At 37.0% G+C, this 17,215-nt stretch overlaps 1 protein-coding gene across 1 annotated transcript in view; it reads left to right on the top strand.

Annotated features, from left to right (window-relative positions):
• The window catches only part of KCNQ1 (potassium voltage-gated channel subfamily Q member 1), a 365,934-nt gene that overhangs the window by 280,381 nt on the left and 68,338 nt on the right, over positions 1-17,215 (top strand). The window lies entirely within an intron of this gene.

The raw sequence follows: 17,215 nt of genomic DNA on the forward strand, positions 1-17,215 counted from the left end.
AGAGATTGGCTTCTTAAGTGTATCAGAGGTGGGTTTCTGCCGGTTTGCCCCGAATCGGGTGAACCGGTAGTGGTGATGGCAAGAGGCTGCACCCACCCACCCAGATGCTTCTGTGCATGCGCAGAAGCTTTTGCACATGCACAGAAGCATCATACGCGCACAAGTGAACCGGTAGTAAAATAAATTGAAACCCATCACTGGGTAAGGTGTTCCACAGAATTCTATCCCAAACTGTACAGGATATGACAATGAGCACAACTTGGGAAGATTTGTGCTAGTTGGGCAAAGGTGTGCAGGCCAGATTTTTGCTCTTCAACAAATGTTCAAGAAATGTATGATTGAGAAAAGTGTATTATATATTTATGAATATAAAGGGGAAGGGAAAGGTTTCCCTGTCCAGCTGTGTCTGACTCTAACAGACTTTGCTAATCTCCATTTCCTAGCTGAGAGAATAGCATTGTTTAAAGACTCCTATGTGATCATGTGACCGGCATCACTATATACCAAGATGCAGAGAATGCTGTTACCCTCCCCCAGAAGTGGTACCTATTTATCTACTTGCATTTGCATGCTTTCAAACTGCTGGCAGAAGCCGGGGCAAGTAATGGGAGTTCATCCCATTGCCCAGTGCTCAGGTCTCAAAACACAGGCTGTCAGCTTTCCAGCTGACAGGTTCAAGATGTTTAACTGCTAATTGAAGATCAGTTGCTGAATGCAGGAAGAGTAGTGATTGGAATAAAGCATTAAGAAATTAAAGGGAATGCTTAATAAATTGCTCAACATTAAGTAAGGGTTAAGACAAAGACATATTATGCCCTAAAATTGTTTAATGTATTTATGGATAAACATGTAAAGAATGATTGTAGTGTGATTAGAGGCTGGATAATGTGGGTTTGGCTAGAAATCCAAATGATTGCATGATGCCTGAAGAGTATGAATTTGAAACTACTTAACTAAGGTATTTAATATTGAGCAGAAAAAATACAGTGAACAACAGCAAATTTTACCTAAAGGGTATGTAATTCAAATAAGTGGATGAAATTGCATATTTGGTAGAATATTTGCTAAAGCTGGAGGAAAGGATGAAAACATTTTAAGATGTACAAATGCTAGTAGAGGGGCAATGAGATTAGTTTGTTAAGTCTAGTGGTAATATGTTTCACAGAATATAGTTGCTTTTTAAAAGTTATTAATATTTTGTTGCTTTTAAAATAATGGAAAAGGAAAAAAACAATAGATACAAAGATACCTACATTATTAAATAATAGGAGGTGCTTAAAATAATTGGCCAAAAATAAAATGTAAAGTATTATGTCAACATATGTAATGTAACAGATGTCAACAGTTATAATTCTCGTGAATAAAGTGAAATATATGTGTCGCAGCATAATGTTGCAGGATCCAATTCGAGTCAGTCACTATGACCAAAGATTTATTCTTCCAAGCTTTCAGACTCATGCTGGAGCCCATCCTCAGGGAATCTCTGTCTCTCCAGAATGTGTGCACTAGACTGTTCTACACATTGTATTTATATGGTGCCTGGTTGTGGCTTTTAGTTTTAATTAGGATGTTGAGAGCTGGCTTTTAAGTTGTTAATTGTTGTTTCCTTGTACCGCTGTGCCTCTAGCTCCTAAGTACCTGGTAGGCTGGTGGTAAATCAGCACTACTGTTGACTGAAAAGGGGCTCATTTCCCAGGCTTCAATCATTTCTCTGGCTATTTTTGTCTCTGCTAAGCCAGCAATCATAGTAGCTCCAAATTGAATGTATGTCCTTGTTCATTGCACTCAGTGGTGGGCTGCTGTGTGGTTGCATAGGTTCGGGTGAACCCCTAGCTTTGATTGCTGGCTGGGCCCCACCCCACCCCACCCCCAACCCTTGTGCTAAGTTATCCATTTATAACTAACTTTCTGGGTCGTTCCCTCCACCCTCGCTGCCCAGCTGAGTTTCACGTCCCTGCTTTACTCACCGGAGCTGCCTGAGTTCATTACCTGCTTTTTTGAAGCTCTGTTTCACGCCCAAAGGGGTGCATGCAAGTGAAGCTAGTACACATACATGCTCTCACAACCAGTGAACCGCTTATGAATGTAAGTACAGCCCACTTCTGATTGCAATGTGAGGCTACCAATCAGTCTGGGTCTCCTCATTTAACCACTGACTAATATTCTCACAATATGATAGTTAGCTTCTTTCCCATCTGTCCTACATAGTCACAGGGGCAACCCATGCAGAGAATAAGGTAAATTACATTTAAAATTTCTCCCACCTCCAAATGATCTTTTGGGTGGTAAAATAAGAAGTAACAGGGTAAAAATCAGTAGTGGTAAATCAATGTGGATTGAAAATAAAATGAGTTTTAGAATGAAATACATTGAAATGGTTTGGTCTTAACACAGAATGAACACAAATTGAATAAATATATGAAGGAAGAGTAATTGGTTGAGAAGTACCAATTGAAAACTGGAACTGGAAATTTGGTTGGCAGAGAGGGTGGATTGTTATTTTTCTTTTTAATGAATTTAAGGTGTGGATTTTATCCTACCGATTTTGCTGATAATTTATCTGTGTTTTCATATGAAATGATATATTAGAAATTTCAACACATTTTTCTTCACTGTGAGTAGTGTTCAAAAATGTTCTCTCTATTGATGGAATGCTTTTTGATCCAGCAGATGCTTTAGCAACCAACAGTGGGAGGAAAGTCCATTTTGCTGATTCTTCCTTTCCTTTGTAGCTCCATGCAACTCCCTTCTAAATTCTGAATGAGCATTTAGAGCAGTGGGAAATACTGCACAAGAAAGAGAAATTTGTGAAAATCAGCACTATTTTTCCATGAATGAAAGTCTTCACTAGCTATTCATAACTGAATATGACCAACAATAGTTTTGTAGTCATCATTAGTTCACTATGACAATGTCTTATTATACATTTGTTAAAGCTGGAAGCATATTTAAAAGATCACTATACATACTACATCTATGTGTCTATGTCCTTCTCTCAGTTCTCTAAAGTTGGAAACTAATATTGGTAGAAAATTGTAACCAAATGATCTATTTTTACTGCTCATTTAAAGCTAATTTCCTGTTCAAGCAAAATAAATTAACTGAAATATTTCCATCCTCCAGTAAGACAAGAGTGGTAACAATTAAAATTAAGTTTTTAAAGATTTTCTTACCATTTTTAATTTACCGTAATCCAAAATATCTTTTGGATAATATTGTAGAAATTTCCTTTCAGTGAAGTAGTTTTCATTGAAACTTTCAGGTATATATTTGTGAAATAAATAATATACTGTCCTAAACCATTTAAGTGTTTCTTTCACAACTCCTAACACAACTTGCAAACTTAAAAAGAACTTTCTTCTCTCATCCTGTTATCATATAATTTTCTTCTTATTATAATTTTTTTCTGATTAGTTTGTACTTAAAGGTAATAATTGTTAATGTATTTCAATATCATTTTTCTGAAATTGAATTCTTCTGTATAGTGCCAATGGAAAGAAACATATTAAATGTAGTAATAGCGGGAGTCAAACTCTATTATAAACACTTTTGCTTATAAAATGCTCAACAGTGCCAGCAGAGGGCTGTGGATTTGCAGAATTGTTCTCTGGAAAAAATAATAACATAATTTAACAAGGAAAGAAAAGTGCAATTTTGTTCCCTTTATGTCTTAGGAATTTGTCTAATACTTATTATACAAGTTAACATAAAGAGGTTTAGTATGTTTCTTTAATAATGCGTTAAGTGATTTCTGAATTAGCTCCTTTCGGTAGCATATAATATTTATTTTTTAAAAATAGTCTTGTTAATATATGTGATATGAAATCATCCTTATCAGCATAATAAGAGGCCAGATTTGCCATTAAATTGTTCTAATCAAATTCACTCTGGCTATTCAGGACTGTTATTGCAGCTGTCCAAAGGCACAGAATCCTATCCTTGATTTTTCATATCCTATTTCTAGTAATTTAAGTCTCTGGCCCTTGTGGTTGGCACACCTAGTTGGCTACAAGAATTAGTATTTATTATAATATCTGCCCTCTTAATTTGCACAAAGTATTGAAATGAGATGAGGCATTTAAAATATGTTGATAAAATCTGTGTTTGCGCTTCATATTTGAAAACTAAAATTAATAATTGTAATTTCTTAGCTCCAGAGAGGAGTATGAGAAGAAAAATTCAAACAAAAGAGCTAATGATTCATGTTCCAGAATATCTCTACATGACATTGTTTGAGGGCATATTCTGTGAACAGTCATAATGAGAGATACTGTGCTGATCAGTTGATTGGATTTAGACGAAAGAGATCCATTTAAGCACTCACTCAGCTATGAGTGCCTTCAGGGCAGCTCAAATAATTTCACAGGGTTGTTCTCAGAGGTGGGTTGCTGTTGGTTCGGCCCGTATTGGCTGAGCCGGTAGTAGCAGTGGTGGAGAGGCTCCGCCCACCCCCCCGGATGCTTCTGTTCATGTGCAGACGCATCACGAGGATGCCTGAATCGATAGTAAAAAAAATTAGCATCCCACCTCTGGTTGTTCTGTTGCAAAAGGGTGCCCAACAAACTTTGTTTTGGGTTTTTGGAGAAGTGTAATGAAAGCATTAAAAGACAATCAATAAATTAAAAAAATTGTGCTCTATGATAGGTGGTGATAATCTAGCACATGTTGGAATCCCCTCGAAATGTCAAACTAGGTTCCCACAAATTGCAAATAATTCAACCTACCCCTTAAGGCAATCTAAATTTGATTGAGAATGGAAAAATTCTACCTTTCATCAATTGATCTAACCATTTTATCAGGTTCCCCCAACAAGTTCCCTTTCCTTAATTAATAATTAATAACTCAGTTATTGGGTCAGTGAACTTATTACTGATGCACTATAGACAAAACAATAATGAAGAAGGAAAATGAAATGTTTCGCTCATTCTCCTTCCAGTACTAGGCCAGAAAGCCACTAGAAATTTTTCAAACTTCTGTTGAAACAAAGAAAGTCTATACTATTGTTCTGTTGCTGAGCAGGAGCGAAAGAAAAACATTAAATCTTAACCACCATAGGCAGAATTGTAGAAAAAATGGTGGGAGAGGGTTTTTTTTTCCTATGGGTCAGATCAAAATCTAAATTGGAAAATTCAGGAGTATATAATACCTTAAAGATGGAACAAATGTTGTGAATTCTCTAAACTGAAAGCAGAAATACAAGTTCACTGACTTAATAAGGCTGAATCTGCAATGCCAGGGTGTTTTTTTTCCCCAGGAAGGGTCCATTTGAAATTTACTGTGATATTCCTCAACCCTCTCCAAGCTTTTTAGTTTCTAAAAATCTTACAACAGAGTTCAGGGAATGCTTTTTATTTCAGGTAAGTATTTGGGCTTTTTTTAAAAATTTAAACTGGAGTAATTTGACTTCTTGTATTCGTCTGCCTTTTACTGAGATTATTAGTAAGCATCTTACAAGTGAATGAGCTATTGTCAGTTTAATTAATTAGATCCAATGCTTATTTTAAAACAAAATGCAAAAATAATACAATTGACAATAAAAGCAAGTATCAAGTTTGTCATAATTCTATATTGCTGAGATCAAATTTTATATTGTTTAAGGATGATAGCATTTGTATGATTCTGTTTTTGTTTTTGTTTTACTGAGAGTTCCCTGCATGGGAAAAAAATCAGCTATTGTTGCTCACCTATTATCTCATTGATATTTCACAATCCCTGAAGCTAAGGGGAAATAAATGCCCACTTATACCCTTCAGTTTGAATATCACTTTTACAGGAGCAATGTAAAATGCAACAGCAGATAGTAATAAGACTTATATACTGCTTCAAAGTGCTTTTACAGCCCCCTCTAAGCGGTTTACTAACTTGTCCCCAACAAGTTAGCCCTACATTCTAAATGGATGAAGTCAAGTTTTCCCTTGATGTCTACAAATTATAACTCTGCTTATGTAAATACAGGCAGTCCTCGAATTACAACCACAACTGAGCTCAAAATTTATATTGCTAAGTGAGACATTTGTTAAGAGAGTTTTCCCCCTTTTACGACCTTTCTTGCCAAAATTGGTAAGTGAATCATTGCAGTTGTTAAGTTAGTCACATGGTTATTAAGTGACTCTGGCTTCCCCGTTGTCAAAAGGTGATCTCATAACCCAAGGACACTGCAACCGTCATAAGTATGAACCAATTGCCAAACATCTGAATTTTGATCATGTCATCATGGGGATGCTTGGAACCGTCATAAGTGTGAAAAACAGTCCTAAGTTACTTTTTTTCAGTGCCATTTGAATGGTCACTAGATGAACTGTTGTAAGTCAAAGACTACCTGTATTGAAATAGAGCATAATAAAAAAAAACAATTTAAAATAAATGGTTTGAACTTCTCCCAGACATAACCACTCTCTACTTTTCATTAAGCACCCTGACTTATATAGGCTTTCATGTGAGTCAGAAAAATATGCTACTATCACTTTAAGAGCCACATTAATTTTAATGAGAAAATTCCTTATTCACTTGCATATTAACAGTTGGTTAACAGTAATTTTTAACAGTAATTTTCCTTAAGTCCCTAGCTCTTTTTTCCACTGGGCTGCTAATATACTTCAAGCAATATTTAAGATACTGTGTAGCTTTAAATCTTCCATCCAACCGTGTCTGCTAAAGGCCAAATAGTGTAATTTTTGAGTTTATTTGTAGTATATGGTCCACCAATAATTCACTATCCTGTCAAGGATATAGTTTAATAACGCTTGCAACACTAATCATTTAAACAGAAGGATTTTTATTATTAAACCAGAAAAAACACTTTTGAATTTTTAGAAGCACGAAGGTATATAGGCAAGCTATTTTCTCATTCATCTGAAAGTTTAAGTTAAAATAAGTTGCTCAGTTAATTATATGCTTGAACTATTTCAGTATGTCATCTAATCATATTTAAGTTTAAATGTGACACTTTGGAAAACTATTTGATTTTTAGGCATTCTTCCATGCCAAGATAATCATGTATGGAAGATTATGTATGCATTAGCCATAGAACTGTGCACATTGGAATAACCACAGATTACTTTAAAATGAGTTCCAGTTTTAAAGTAAAATAATGCTACAAGTTATACTAGTGTAAATAGGAACAGACCTTGGCTCTCTGAACCTACTCTAGCAAGTAATTAGAGTTAGTATATAGTAACTGATCTATTGTAACAGTCTTGTGGGTAAGAATTAATTGCTTTCTAACAATGTATGGAATCTAATTTTCTTTGCCCTGTATGAATGATATCAAGATATATAAACAAAACAGAGCTTGGTGTGCCACAACTTAATCCAAAGCTGGCTGAAACAATGGAAATATATTTCTGAGCACATTATGGGTTAAATCCAATATAGTTTAAAACATATGACTGTAACCACAAATATGCTGGAATTCAGCTGTTTTATGAAAACAGTTTTATGACAAATTCAAATGGGACTAATACAATAAACTACTATCACAGTTAACTCTTATTTTCCTTAAGAAGCCTTAAAAATCAGCAGCACATTTAAATCATTTACAGCTCAAAAGCATTTAAAGTATGAAAATGAACTCTTATTAACTATCACATATTTTACTGTCAGTAACTATTGTCAGTAACTATACTCCATAACTTACAAAGGTCCTGAGTATTAGTTACTAGTTCTTGAAAAGTTTCTTTGTGGGTGGTAACACTGGGGAAAGATATTGAACATTTTATTTCTGCTCAATTCAAACCTTAAAAATAATAAAATTTCCTGTGTGTTTTAAAAACTTTGTCAGAAGTAGAAATTCAACAGCTGGAGATTGATTTGTTGAACGTGTGCAAGATAGCCCCTATTCTGTTATAAAAACAAAAGTTATGCTGTCTACACAGAAGGAATATTGTTAATTAGAGAATCTACTCTATTAAAGGCTACCTAAAAGTTAGAAAGGTAAATAATCAGGGACGCTGTGGCTCAGTGGCTAAGACGCTGAGCGTGTAAAAATGTAAGTAGAAAAATAGGAACCACCTTTGGAGGGAAGTTAACAGTATTCCGTGCATAGTTGGCATTTAGTCATGCTAGCCACATGATCACAGAGACATCTTCCAACAGCGCTGGCTCTTCGGCTTTGAAATGGAGATGAGCACCACCCCCTAGAGTTGGGAATGACTAGCACATATGCAAGAGGGGAGCCTTTACCTTTAACCATTAGAAATTCTGGAAATACAAATAATGATAAAGCCAATTGAATTTGACTAGAGTAGAATTTGGTAGTCAAGGGCCATTAGTGCTCTTTGAAGACCTAAGTAGACCTTTTCCTTGTCTATTAAGAAAGCCGTAGATAATTGCCTGGTGCCAGATTAGACAATTAGTATTTTTGCCTACCTTAGCTGCATTTTTCTAAGATTTCAAACTACTGTAAAGTCTTTCCCAACCTTACTTGGAATTGCCAGAGGCTAGAATTAGCATAATTCTTATAGTTTTACTGAGTAGTAAGAACACCTTGATCTTCTCAACACCAGTTATCACACTAAAGAGGGGATATATTAGCTCTATGACCAATGAGATCAATACCCAGGTGTTTCAAAGGCAATTTTATTTGTAACCTTAGCTTTCTCCCCAGAGTTACCCCAAGGTAAGATGGGCATCCTATAAATTTTATAAAAATAAATCAACAACAATTTGGTGCCTTCAATTAATTGTTAATTTTAGATGATAGTTTTTATTTTAAATTTTGTAACTTGGTCTTGGACTGAACAAATGAATAGCTAGCCTACACTGATTTGCAATTAGATAGAAAGTGGTGGTTAGTTATCTTTTTAATTATGAATATAAAACTGTGAACTAAAAATAATCAAAAAGAAGCTTAGAAGTTACACAGTTTTGTGCTATCATTTGTACAATATACCACACCATTATTTAGGTTTGAATTTACTATATGCTACTGTATTTCACTTTGATTAATTTTAGTATCTGTTCTTCATTATTTTAGATTCTACTATAGTTATTGTTCTATATGTAGAAGGGTACAATACATCTGTTATTAGATACTTTGTTTCTACAGTCCCTAAGTCTGCAATAAATAAATGTAAATGTGAACTAATTCTAATTTCTGTTAATGTTTATATAATTAGTTAACTGGATATTTCTAAGATCATCCATGTGCCATCAATTCTGGGCAGCTAACATAGGATTAAAAACAGATAAGAACAAATTTAAAAAAAAGAAAACAATAAAAAGCAGCCATACTAGGGAGGAAAAGCAAACTCCCACACACCAGAAATTCTAAATTCATACATTGTCACCAATCCTGATGATAGGTCATATTTTTAATCCCTTCTTAAAGATCAGCAGGTTAGAAGCTGATATGTATCTTGGGTTGGTGGGTTAGGCACGGTTCCAAAGCATAAGAATGGTTGTAGAGAAGGCACCATTTTTGTATAATAACATTGATAGAAAATTATTTTTATATTTGTTCTTAGCAGTTGGAGAAAATTGTGATAAACCCCCTTGGTGTTACTGTTAAATACTGTTAGGTTTCTTACTGTTTCTGTGAAACTAAGGAGCTCAAAAAGTCATATAGCAAGTTCCCCTTCCATAAAATTTTTAGTTCATTTGTTTTCAACTTCCAGAGGGTAAGAATGACCTTGCCCTGCACATTACCATCCAACTTGTAACCAGGAAGGAGACTCCATAAATTAGACCAAGTTCTCTCTCCTCTCTTATTTGTCAAAATTCATCAAAATTGTATTAAGCAGAGAAAAGATGGGAGCGAAGTAGCAGAACAGGGGTACCTATCCTTTTTTGGAATTTGGAATTTTGCAAGTCAGTAGGTGCTGCCAGAAAATAAGTGCAGCACACTTTCACAAAACAAATGCCACAGGAGGTGTACATTTATTACAAAGCATCCATTTAGCGGAATGCTACCTACTAGCATTGGTGGCAGTAAAATGCTCCATACAATTGTTTTCTGCTTTCTAGGCAAGTAGACAGATTTCCAAACATCACTGGACAGTAACCAATCTCCATTTTTAGTTTTTACTAAAGTTTATAGAGCCAGAGGGCATGCTTGGATATGAAGATTCTACAGCAGTCTGGTCCTGTGCTTTTCAGGCTGCCAACCTCCCATTGTTTTTAATTAAAATATATTTTTGAAGATTTCAAAAGCCATCTTTAACAGTGACAGGCACCAAGGCAGTCACATCAACAATCCCAGACGCTATGTTAGGGACCCCAGAAGCAGATGACACTCCCTTATTTCCTTGTTCCATAGATATTTTCCAGAGAAAGCTATATTGCTTTTTCATTGCTAATACTCCCACCAAATGAGGCTTGGGGACAGATTGTGGGAGCAGTGTTTTTTCCTAGGGCCAATTCCTTGTGGGGAAAAAAATACCAGAATTTTGTTTTTATCTGCTCATAGATAGGCAATAGGAAAATATTTGATGGTGCTCATCAATTTCCCTAATTGTCACTAAGCTTGAAGTTTCTCTCTCTCTCTCTCTCTCTCTCTCTCTCTCTCTCTCCCTCCCTCCCTCCCTCCCTCCCTCCCTCCCCCCCCCCTCTCAACAACTTCTTTCCTCTTTTGCTTCAGATTCCTGTTATACTCTGTAGGGACATAAGGAACTTTAATGGCAAGTAAATTGAATAAAATTAGTGCATCTCCTTTCAGTACAAAAATAATGGAACATATGTGAGGCTACGTTATACTCTACAGTCACGTTACCAAATAGAGAAATGTGTTTGCTATATACTGTATAAAAAGAAGTAGGACATCTTGATTCAAAACAATAAAAAATATAGTACAGTAAGGGAATCGCTAACTAGCTAAATATGTCTAAACCTTGGTTGTATAAATACTTCCCATCCCCCTGCTTTATGAAGCTGGTATTTGAAAGCTGTATTGGACGCCAGCTTAAATTCAGACAAATTTCAAGGAATGATTCCCTTGTGGCCAACCTCCTGATTTCAACTCAGAGAGAATTCCAAGCCCATGCTGATATTATAATAGTACAGTAAACTATTATTTCATTATGTTTACTGACAAAGTACAGCACTAGCAGCGGAATTCCTCCACTCTGTACCCTTGCATGCTTGCTATTTGGCAGTCTGCAATGGAAAACAAGAAGCAATTATGGACAGACAACACTGTAATGGAAAAAATAGAAGACGGTATTTTTTTTAACAAAAAAAAAATCTGTGTGCCAGTTTTTACATGAGAGCTCTCTTCCCCCTTTGTCTGGAAGAAATTCAGCTCACACTAATACCTAATATGAAACCATAATTCTGGAACTCTGTGTTCACAGCCAGCTGGAAGTGACCAAAACAACATCTGTTGCATGTAGAATCTGAAAGTATTTGTCAAATTCTTGCTCTAAATCAGATAGCAGGAGCTCAAACCTCAGTTACACTTACTGTTTTAGAGCCATTTTAAATGCATAATCGAGACAGCTAATTTATTTAATTTGGTACCTTAGTAACGTTTTGTGAAAAGTGGGCATTCTTTCCCAGTTTAACTATGTTTATTTCTGCCATTTTTCCTCTATTACTTCTGTTTCTGTTGCCATGATTTCACATGTTCTGCTCTGATAGAATTATTGTGTATTGGTAGCATTATTGGAGTCTGACATGTTTATTCATTTCCTAAAGCCCTACCCCTTTCTAGAAATGTGAGAAGAGCCAAAGCCTGTTCCCCCCAATGTCATGTGCATGTTCCCAGGGCCATGTAAACCACTCAAAATTGGGTGCAGCTTCCAGACTCCTTGCAAATGGAGTGAGTGAGTCAATTAGTCAATAGAGTCAATGATAGCTACTTAATTGCATCCTCTATAGCAGAGGTCTCCAACCTTGGCAACTTTAAGACCTGTGGACTTAACTCCCAGAGTTCCTCAGCCAGCTTTGCAAAGGTCTCCAACCTTGGCAACTTTAAGACCTGTGGACTTCAACTCCCAGAGTTCCTCAGCCAGCTTTGCAAAGCTGGCTGAGGAACTCTGGGAGTTGAAGTCCACAGGTCTTAAAGCTGCCAAGGTTGGAGACCACTGCTCTATAGGACTCAGTGTGTGGACTAAAAACATACTTCCTTCGCGTACACATTTCTCCTGTCCTGGATTTCTCTCATCTCAACTGTTACCAATTGACAGAATTTAAGATGTGGATTGCACATTTGAAATGAGTGCTGTAGAATTTAAGAGTTTTCTGATATATTAAAGATGAAGGGGGTTACAATGGCATAAATGTTCATCAGTTATGATCCCTGCAAAAGTTTATGATGCAATATTCTCTCACTTTTAAGATGTCTCAAAACTCCACATTTATTCTACAGATGATTAGTGTGTGCTCTAGATTTTATTTCACTAAACACAGTACATTCATAATGAATATAGAAATGTTGAGTCATCTTGGGCTTACAAACCTATATATTTAATTTAAGATATATCTTACTTCAGGGATCCTTAACCCCTGGTTCATGGACTGGCACCCAGCTAGAAACTGAGTCGCGTAAAAAAGTGAAGCCCCATAGGTGGGATGCAGGCAGCATGCAAAACCATGCCCCCTCCTATCCGTAGAAAATCCTCTTTTCACGGAACTGGTCCCTGGTGACCAAAAGGTTGGGGGTTGCTGTCTTACTTCATCCCTTGTCAGTAATATATTCTGGAAACATTATTAGAGGATATCCATATCTTCTGATTCAGAGCTTTCATTTTAAGAAGATCAATTCAGCAGATGACAAGTTTTAGTGACGTACTTTTCTGAATTCTTTTCATGTACATGTTTGTTCCATACTTATATGCATGTATCTCCAAACCTTTACTGATTTAACTTGATACAAAAATGGAGGAGTCAAAAGAAAATTTGATCCAATGAGATTCAAAAGTTGCATTTTTATCTATGAGGTGCAGAAAAAAACTACTCTACATAAGCAGTGACGTGCGGTGAGTTTTATGGCTGGTGAGGCAGTAATTTTTTTAGACTTGTGGATTTCAACTCCCAGAATTCCACAGCCAGGCATGCTCAGTTCCGATTTAAAGCGACAGCATTTGTTTTGCTCCTTTGCTAAATAAGTTTCCTTCTTTCTTTTTCTTTTTCTTCTCCCTTCCCCTCCTTCCTCCCTCTCTCCCTCCCTCCCCCCTCTCTCAAACACACACACACACACAAAGTTGCACCAGGATTCAGAAAATTTAGGTTTTCCTCCTCAGCCCATGTTAGCAATACGACTAGCAGCATTTTGGCTGGCAGGTGTAAGTAGAAGTGGAAATTCATTCCACTGAAAACATTGTTTTTGCTTATGATTGGATAATTAAAATTTCAGAAGACCCAAAGGCATAGTATTAGAGTGTTACGTAGTGCATAAACTAAAGAACTGTCTCAATATGCTCCCTCCCCCCTCTCTCAAATACACACACACAAAAACAAAGTTGCACCAGGAGGATGAAGTTTGAATTCCTCCCCCTCCTTCTGACCCACACGTACCTTTTCCAGCTGTTTCAGAGAGGATTTCAACTCTGCTCTTGCCTGCCATCATGAAAAGAAAAAAAAATGTAAAAGGAAAAAGGCAAGAGCTGAGGTCAGGCTGAGCTAGTTGCTGCCAGAGTCACCGTGTGGATGATTCTGCTTAACTCTTTAAAAAAGCCTCTAAAAAACGCCCTCTACAGGAGGCAGGAGAACAACGTGCCTCATCTACGTCAGGAATTTTTTGGCTTTTAACCCTTGCTTAGCTCTCCTCGAGTGATCATAAAGTCAGACTAGATGAGGCACCTCGTTCTCCTGCCACCTCCTGTAGAAGGCACATTTTTAGAGGCTTTTTTAAGTTAAGCACTAAGCAGAGTCATCCATGGTGACTCTGGCAGCAACTAGCTCAGCCTGACCTCAGCTCTTGCCTTTTTCCTTTTACATTTTTTTTTCTTTTCATGATGACAGTGGTGAGGCTCTGCCTCCCCTGCCTCCCCTGACTGCAGGTCCCTGCTACATAGCAACTATCTTATGAGAAAGGATATAATATAGATGGAGATTTTAAAACTTAGAACAAAGTCTACACATGAAAGTTACAATGACAATACATAAATAGTGTGGTGAAAGGATTGGGATAACTATTTTTCTGCCTGTTATACTGCTAGAATCTAATTAAGTTGATCATGAGAAATCCAACAATGCTTGTGGCAATTCATCTTTGGACACTCCATATATGTGGGAAGTAAAGCTATGAATAACTTCTAGTCATGATGTCTGGCTACATATTATCTCCAATATCAGAAGCAGTTCATCTCTTATTCCATGTTGCTAAGGAGTACAAATAGAACGACAGTGCACGGATGTCTCGTTTGCAACTTCAAAGATAACTTGTTGGTCATTGTAGGAATGGAATGCTGAACTAATCACAAGTCTTTGGTTTAATCCTGCAGAGTTCCTTCATGCATTGTATTTTCCATAACATTATAGGTTCAATAAATTTGGCAGACTCTGATTTTGGACCGAAATACCATAACATGCTCTGTGTTATGCAATCTTTAAAGAATATATCCAGCTTTAAGTCCTAATTGTTTCTTTATTAATTCAATGTGAACCTACAGAGGAGAATTTTCTCAGTACAGTTCTTTGTCTCATCCTCCTAATACATATACCCAGCCTATAGGGTTGAAGTTATTTTTCCCTTCAGTATGCTATTTATTTCCCAGACCTCTTGTAAAACTCTTGCATTTGTTCACTGAAATGAGTTTCTATAACCTTAACCTATGTTCCATTTGTGCATACCTTAGAACAAGAATGGACATGATTTTGCATGCTGCCTGCATCCTGCAGATAGGGCTTTGCTTGCTTGCATGGCCCAGTTGCTGGCATGCCACAGACTGGTACCGGTGCACAGACTGGGGGTTGGGGGCTCCGACTTATAAGATAAACATGTCAATTAAATAATACTAAAATGCTAACAAAAATATATTATAAAAATATAAACAGAAGCCCTGAAAAATGTTTGAACCATCTTCTAAAACATAATCGCCAGAGGGATTCCTTCCAGCACTTTGTTTCATAATTCCATAATCCCTGTCCGACCAATTCAATCTTACAAGGTTGGCACACTCCTGAGTTCCTTTGATTAAACAATATCATCTGTTTGGTCCCTAGAAGCACACCTTTTCTGTAGCACTCTGAAATTTGCAGTAACACCAAAACAGCTACCAATTGTGGAGCTCCTCATAGCCACAGAATCAACCAACAGGAACAATAAACTGGTAGAATCAGAGGCAGAACAATTAAGGATGAAGGTATCTACAGCCCCCACTTTCCAACCTCACAATTCAAGAAAGGAGAGCAGGGAAATCCCTAGGAAGAGATCCAAACATCATCCTGCCAGCTGGTAAAGGAAGATGCACAGTCATCCTGAACACAGATGACTACAAGGCCAAGGTGAACAATTTTCTGAAGGACACTTCCATGTATGAGACTGTGAAGAAAGATGCTACTGGCAGTTACAAGAAAAAGGTTATTGGTTTCTTGCAACAACTCCTGAATGCCATCAACAAGCCACAATACTATGTCTTTACCCTGGGGAAGCCACACTATGCATATATGGACTCCCCAAAATCCACAAAGAGGGAACTTCACTCAGACCAATTGTCAGCAGCATCAACTCTGTCATCTACAACATTGCAAAACATCTAATCTCCTTATTAGCTTACCTAAGTGGCAATGCCACCCATCACATCAACAATTCGCAGGACGTCCCGAGCAAGGTTTGGAAACTAATACTGAACTGAAATGAGACCATGGTTTCCTATGATGTGGCTTCCCTCTTCATATACATTCCAACAACTGAAGCTATCATGGTAGTGAAGAAATGACTGCTACAAGACAGCACTTTAGTTGATAGGATCAACCTTAGCCCAGACCACATATGTATGTGCCATGCTGGTTCAATACCTAGTTTAAACACAATGAAGGTTTATAAAAAAACATAGCTGCACTAAGCTAAGGCAGAAGCTTATCCACCTCAAGAATAAAACACCAAGACACAATCTGAGCAACGGGTATATGCACTACAATGCAGTGAGATATGTGCAGATCTTTACATTGGGGAAACAAAACAACAACTTCATAAACACATGGCACAACATAAGAGAACAAACCCATCAGGATAAGATTCAGGAATCCACCTGCATGTAAAAGACAAAGGCCACTCTTTTGAAGACAGCAAAGTCCACATTTTGGACAGAGAGGATCGCTGGTTTGAAAGATGGGTCAAAGAGGCCATCTATGTCAAAATTGAACAGCCCTCTCTCAACAGAGAGGGAGGGATACCATATCGTCTCTCTCTAGTCTACAACACAATCCTTTCAGCAGTTCCAAGAAGGCTACACACCCATTTGCACTAGCCAGATGACCCTAAGGGCACAGATAAACCTCCAAGTGGCCTCAACGACTCTCTAAAAGAATACAAATGACCAGCTATCTGCAAGGAATATAAATCCTTCCATTCCTCACCATCCAGTCAGAATTGAAGAAGCTTCTTGGATAAAAAGCGAAGTATCTTCAAAGAAAAACAAGAAAGTCCAGTTGCCTCTTGTAAAAAGCACCTTTGGAACAACTATGACCTGGATGACTGAGAATCTCCATAAACACTTTTCTATAGCAGTGCCTGCCCTCTGGAACAAAGTTCTCCCTGAGATCTGGATGACCTCCCACTCTACTGTTGTTAAGAAGAGCTGTAAAGACTGTCTCTTCACACAGTCCATTGGAAGGATGAATGAGACCTTTGCTTCATTTCATCCAGTCTGTCATTGCTGTCATTTATCTTTCTTTCCTTTGATTGGTTTTATTGTAATGTCTTTATTTTGATTCTTGTAAGCTTGTAAAGTTGTTGAAAATCGGGCTGCATACAAGTGTAATAAAGTGTTGTTGTTGTTACTCTTTCAAGAAAAGTTGAAACTAGTTGTTTATGTGAAATGTATCCACATTATGGGAAAAGCCACATAAGATTTTATACATATGCATCTTGAGTTGAGCTCAAATGATAACCAGCAATCAACAAAGCTGTTTCAGTATAGGGATAATGTGGGATCTCCAAGAAACCACACCCACTACTATCTCTGATGTCACATTGCCTTTAAGGATTGCTCCATTAAAAAAAACACAATAGTTTAGCTTTGCAGTTATCTATGCATGAGTAACTAAAGCCGTCCTCCATTGAGAATTTATCTGATTATCAACCAAAGCTACTGTATGTCTTTTTCTTAGGAAA

The sequence above is a fragment of the Thamnophis elegans genome, chromosome 1, assembly GCF_009769535.1.
Source record: "Thamnophis elegans isolate rThaEle1 chromosome 1, rThaEle1.pri, whole genome shotgun sequence".
NCBI classification, from domain to species: domain Eukaryota; kingdom Metazoa; phylum Chordata; class Lepidosauria; order Squamata; family Colubridae; genus Thamnophis; species Thamnophis elegans.